This window comes from Tupaia chinensis, unplaced genomic scaffold (assembly GCF_000334495.1).
Source record: "Tupaia chinensis unplaced genomic scaffold, TupChi_1.0 Scaffold000706_1, whole genome shotgun sequence".
Classification (NCBI taxonomy): domain Eukaryota; kingdom Metazoa; phylum Chordata; class Mammalia; order Scandentia; family Tupaiidae; genus Tupaia; species Tupaia belangeri.
The window spans coordinates 2673057-2679027 of record NW_006160229.1 but is presented as its reverse complement, the minus strand read 5'-3'; positions in this window follow the sequence as shown (position 1 = coordinate 2679027).

Sequence of the window (5971 nt, the reverse complement as noted above, 5' to 3'; positions counted from 1 at the left end):
GTGCCAGTTTACAAAGTACTTTCACATGTATGACCTCATCTGATCCTCCTGGCAACTTTTCCAGAGAGGTGTGATTCTCTCACTTCTGATTAAAAGAAACTGAAATTCAAGAATGTCAAATGACTTGCCAATATCATGCAGTTTTTTTGTTTGTTTGTTTTTGTTAAATTGTTTGTTTGCTTTTTGGGTTTTGCCTAAGAGTGTGTGTGCTCACCAGAGAGAACCAGAGAGAGGGAAAGTGAGAAATCACCACACAGGGAGGATGGCCACACCATAATCCCTTCTTCTCCAGTTTCATCTTAGGATTTTGGGCAGACACGCCCAGAGTGATCTGTAAATTATCAGGTCCAGAACTTGAACTGCGGTCAACCATGTGGGAGTTCAACACCTTAACCACTACACCATCTGCTGGCCCCTATCATGAGGCATCTATGGGAAAGAGCATAGACTCTGACTCAGGTCTTTTAATTCCAAGCTCAGAGTTTGTCAATATCAAATCATGTTTTTTGTTTGTTTGTTTGTTTTAAAGAATTTCTTCTGAGAGAGTGAGAGAGAGGCACACTCCCAACAGGATCTTAATGCCACAATCCACCCCCAACCTCAGTTAGCCCAGATCATAGGTGCACATGCACATGCCTCAGTAATATAAAGAGGACTCAGACTCGAACCCAGGACCTCCTCTTGTGGCAGTATTGCAGAACTGTGTTACTGCTGAGCCAAATGGCCCCATATGTGTTATCAATTAACATAAATCCATCACCATACTGCTAAGAAAGTTAGGCAAAGACTTTTTGAATGCCTTACTATCTACAGAGAACAGTATGAAATACTCAGGAGTCCACAAAAACACACGTTAGTTACATATCCTCTTGGACAAACAAGTACTTACCTAGGAATGAGCAGATCATACTAAATATGGATCAGTCCAACTAAATATTAGCATATTTTTAAAAGAGCCTATTAAACAAAATATTAAATTCCTTACAATCTTGAAAAGTAGACTAAACAAAGATAAGCATACCAATTAAAGGTACTAAGAATGTCTGAACTTTCAAAATTTTACAACATTAATTAAAAGAGGGGAAAAGTTATTTGTTCTGCTTATCTTAAAATGATGTGCACATACCTTAAAGAAAAAGATAACCTAAATGTAGTAAGACCCATCATCTTTGTGAGTCCGTTATTGATTGATTCATGATCTAACTAGAACTACATGCCAGCACTATACTAATTGCTTGCCATAAAAAGTAAGATAAGGCATGATAAAAGAGAAATCTGCAAAGAAGCATGATAATGAAGGTCTAGATACTAGGGAAAATGTGCAAAATCACTAAGGAAGAGAGTATGGTGACTGTTGTTGGCCACTCTGTTCTCCTTCAACTCTACACTTGGCTTCTGTGCGGCATACCTTCCTGATTTTCCTTCCACCCATTTAAAACATTCATTTTCATGTGTCTTACTGAACCTATTATTCTCAACCTTTGAAAGTGGTGTGCCTCAACTTGGGTCATGCCTTTGTCTCTTCTCACTTCAATCAAATCATCCATAACTTATGGCTTTACTTCCCATTCATATCTATTCATATCCTAAATCTAACTACCCCTAACTGCTCCCTAAACCTAACAATACCTAAATCGACATCTCCAGCCTGGGTCACACATCTGAAATCTCAATGATCTGTTTTCCTCTCCTTTCATGTTTCACAGATATCTGAAATTTCAACCACAGTTCAAATTAAAGTCATTCACAAGGAGCAGAAATCCGACAGATCATGTTAAAACGTCATGTACATTATATCATTCCTCCAGTGACCTCCAATCCTCCTCAGCATGAAAATTAAGATTCTTACATTGGTCATCATGGCTCTCCGTGATCTGGCTCCTGACCATCTCAAGGACTTCAGTTCCCACCACTGTCCCCTGCTCATTCCACTACACCCACATTGGCCTTGTCACTGGACCTTGAATATACCTATTCTTCTTCTGTCTTTAGGCCTCTGAGCCTTCTCTTCTCTGCCTTGAAAGCTCTTCTCTCATGGGCCATCTCTCATTTCCTTCAGGCCTTTGCCAAAATGTGAAATGCCACCTTCTGCCTGAGGACTTGTCTCACCTCCCTACATAATTCAGCACCCTTTCCCTCACTGTACATTTTGCTGCTCTCCACAGCACCCCTGACCATCTGATATGGCTCTAGATTTACTTGTTGACTACTTTACAATCTCCCCACCCCACCCCACTAGAACATAAATTCTACAAGGGCAATTTTTGTATATGTTATTCCCTGACCTATCTCCAGAATCCAGGATTATGCCTGGAATGTAGTAAATGTTCAATAATCATTTTTGGAATGAATAGTAACTGCGTTGACCTTTTCAAACTGTAAATGCAAATTGGATCATGTTCCTTCAAGCTTAAAATTCTTTAATGATTCCCCATTGCTGTTAGGAAAAAAAGTTTGGAATCCAGCATCACTTCCTGCCACCCTCCACTCACTCTCTCTGCTCCAGCCCTGCTGGACTTCCTGTTTCTTCACCATGCCATTATGTCTTTCACTAATGGGCCTTTGCTCATGCTCTCCTCCCTTCTCATCATACAAGAGATCTTCAAAACATTCACAGAAAGATGAGTATTAAGAAAAAACTATGCATGGATTTCCAAAAACTTTGCATCAAAATAACCTTATAGTTTATTTCCATTTTCCGTGAACCTTTTGAAATCCCTTTGTATACTAACCCCTCCACATCTTTCCATTACAGGTAAAAAGTCACTTTGTTGGGGAATCCTTCTTGGAATCCTTAGGCTAAGTCAAGTCCCTAAGGTCTGTACATCTCCTTCCTAGCCTTTCTCACTTTTCTTATTAACATGTCTATATTTAGCTCTTCAATGTATTATTTCCCCTAAAAGAACCATAAAGATGGAAACCATCTCTATCCAATTCAGTATTTAGTTCCCAGTAGACACATAGTAGGTGGTCAGTAAATATTCATTAAGTGACTGCTAAAAGCCAGTCCCTGACAATGAATGCAGCTCATATCATACTAAGATCTGTAAATATATGGGTCAGGAGGTAGCATGGTGGTTAAGGCACTAGATTCCCACATGACCAACTGTGGTTTGAACCTTGGACCCAGTGCCTTGAAAAGCATGCCAAGCACATATGCATGCATACTCAAAATCCCAAGAGGAGAATGGAGGAGAAGGGATTGTGGTATGCCCATCCCCTCAGGGGGTGGTTTCTCACTTTACCTCTCTTTGTCTCTCTGTTTCTCTCCAGTGAACACATGCACTCTATGGGGAAAAAATTGTAAATATAAGTTCATGGGTTTGGGGTACCCTGGACCCACTCATTGATCAGTCTCAGGACCAGAAGAGGTCCCTGGAGTTCAGGCCAATTAAAAACTTGCAGGGTTCAAGGACTCAAGATACACTCTCTGTCTGAGAAGTCCATAGGCAAAGCATTAGCCATTTTTTCCCTATGAGATCTAAATTGAAGCTCTAACACCAGTTCTTTACAAGTGCATCTGTCACCTGAACATGAAGACAGATAGTTTCCAAAACTGAGTTGCGATAAACATGTCTCACCACGTTTTTTCCCCTAAGCTGCAAATAATGACTGAGATGTTTATTGTCAATATTTTAGTTGTCAAGTGAAAAATAGCACAGATAATCGGCTATAGGTTCTGCAGATAAAAATGACAGCTAACAGAAAGCAAAAGATAAAAATATCATCATATAAAAACATCATAAATGGCATCACAGACAATAAAAATAGATAAGGTGTAAACATCTAGAGAGTAACAAAGCACTCTCTCCAAGAAAACTTTAATTAGGTACTTGGTTCTTCAAAATCTACTGCCCAATAGTACATCCTCTAATTCTTAACAGGAGCTTTTAGGTACAGTATGATGGTTTTTTTTTTTTTTTTTTTTTTTAAAAAAAAGAGGAATTGGGCATCAACCTGTCTAGATACAACTCTTGACTTGGTCACTTTCAAGCCATGTGACCTTTGGCAAGGGGTGTGAACTCTCGAAGCCTTGGTTTCCTCCTTATCAGCAAAACAGAGTGAAACTAATGCCTCTCTCACAGGCCAATCCTGTGGCCTGGTGGTTAAGGGAGTTAAATCCCGTATGGCCAACTGCACAATTAGAATTCTGGACCTAATGGCTTGAAGAACAGGCCAGAAGGATGTATAGGTATACTTCGAATCCCTGCAGGATGGAGAGATCAAGAAGGGACTGAAGCATGATCACATCTCACTCAGGATGCTTTCTCTCTCTTCCTCTCTCTCTATCTCTTGTCTCTTTCTGACAAATATATGTGCCTTCTGGAAAAATAATACTAATAATAGCAATAATAATGATGCCTCTCTAAAAGGTTTCTATAGGATTAAATGCACTAATAAGCAAAAAGAACAGAATAAGCACTTATCAAATGTTATTTTATTGTTGCTACCATCATCCACATACTATAACATCAGCTTAAGGGTAAAGAAATATTGGCGTTATGGGTCTTGATAGACTTTTTAACAAAAAGAAGAATGAGCATTTGGAAAATCATCTAAGGCCATTCGAAACAAAAAGCTGCGACAACACACTGTCAGAGACAGGGCTTAGTAATGCAAACACAACGTTCTCTCTAAACCTGATAAGTACAATAAACAGTACAAGGAACCCAGGAGATTAAAAGGCCAATGGGAACATCCTGCTCTGAGAAATATGCTATGAAGATTTTGAAAAGAGAGCCAGAGGTCTTTAAACCCATTTATGTCTGGATATGTATTTGGTAACCTGGGTTACTGATTCCACATCACTCATACCCACATTAATAGCCCCAGTACTTTTGTCCCAATGCTCATGCAGTAACTGAAACAGTACCTGCAGTCATCTAAAGGTGTGCCATTCTTTGTGAAAATGAGTAGGGGCCAACCATGGTGGCACAGCAACATGCCATGATGCTGAGGCCACGTGGGTAGGTTGTAGGTTCATACCTTGACAGCTCCCTGTGCACACTGAGTGCAAGTGGGTGTAATGTAAATGCCTGTGATCCTGGCTGCTGAGGCTGGGAGTGGATCACAGCAGGAAGGACCTGTTGGGGAGTGCTCCCCTTCTCTCTCTTTCTCCCTCTCTCTCACTTCCCCTCCTCTCTACCTCCCTCTCTCATGAAATAAATATGCTTAGAAAGAAAGAAAGAAAGAAAGAAAGAAAGAAAGAAAGAAAGAAAGAAAGAAAGAAAGAAAGAAAGAAAGAGAAAGAAAGAAAACAGAGAGGTTTTCACATACTAGCCATAACACAGACCTAACCAAGAGCTCAATTTTGACAAATTTACAATGTACTTACAAAAGCAAACATTACAGCCCTGTTCTGTCTAAATGGGCACTAAGTTTAGATTACTGGTATTCAAATTATTGGAATTTAACTCAGTTCAAAAGGACGTACTTCAGTATATTCTGGGTGTTGGTGGATTCCTCATGCTGTGGAGACATCACCACAAGGCAGATTCTCTATGGAAGACCTGACTACACATTTAGGCAAACTATTCCCCATTCACCCCACATGGACCTGCCTGTCCCTTGCTTTACACCAAAAGACAAACTAATCTAAATAAGCAGCTACTCTTCTAGGTACTAGAGGCTGGCCCCACCCCCCAAAGTGGGGGCACCAATTCAAGAGTCTTGCAGGACAGAGCTGGAGCATCTCAGCTCAGACTGGGACAGCATCAAAATAACGATTGACTGTTTTAAAAAATAATTAGAATAATAAAAATAATGATTGGAAAACAGAAAAGATATTGAATGTTGAAGTGGGGAGATTAATGTCTCTTTACTGACTGACATGCATGGCACTCCCTTTTGAAAAAACAATGTAATACACTGTAAAGTTATATGTAATCCAATATAATATAAAGAAGATTATGAGGATAATAAAAAATAAAATAAAATAAATTTTAAAAAAATGTAGTCCTAGGTCAGCAGG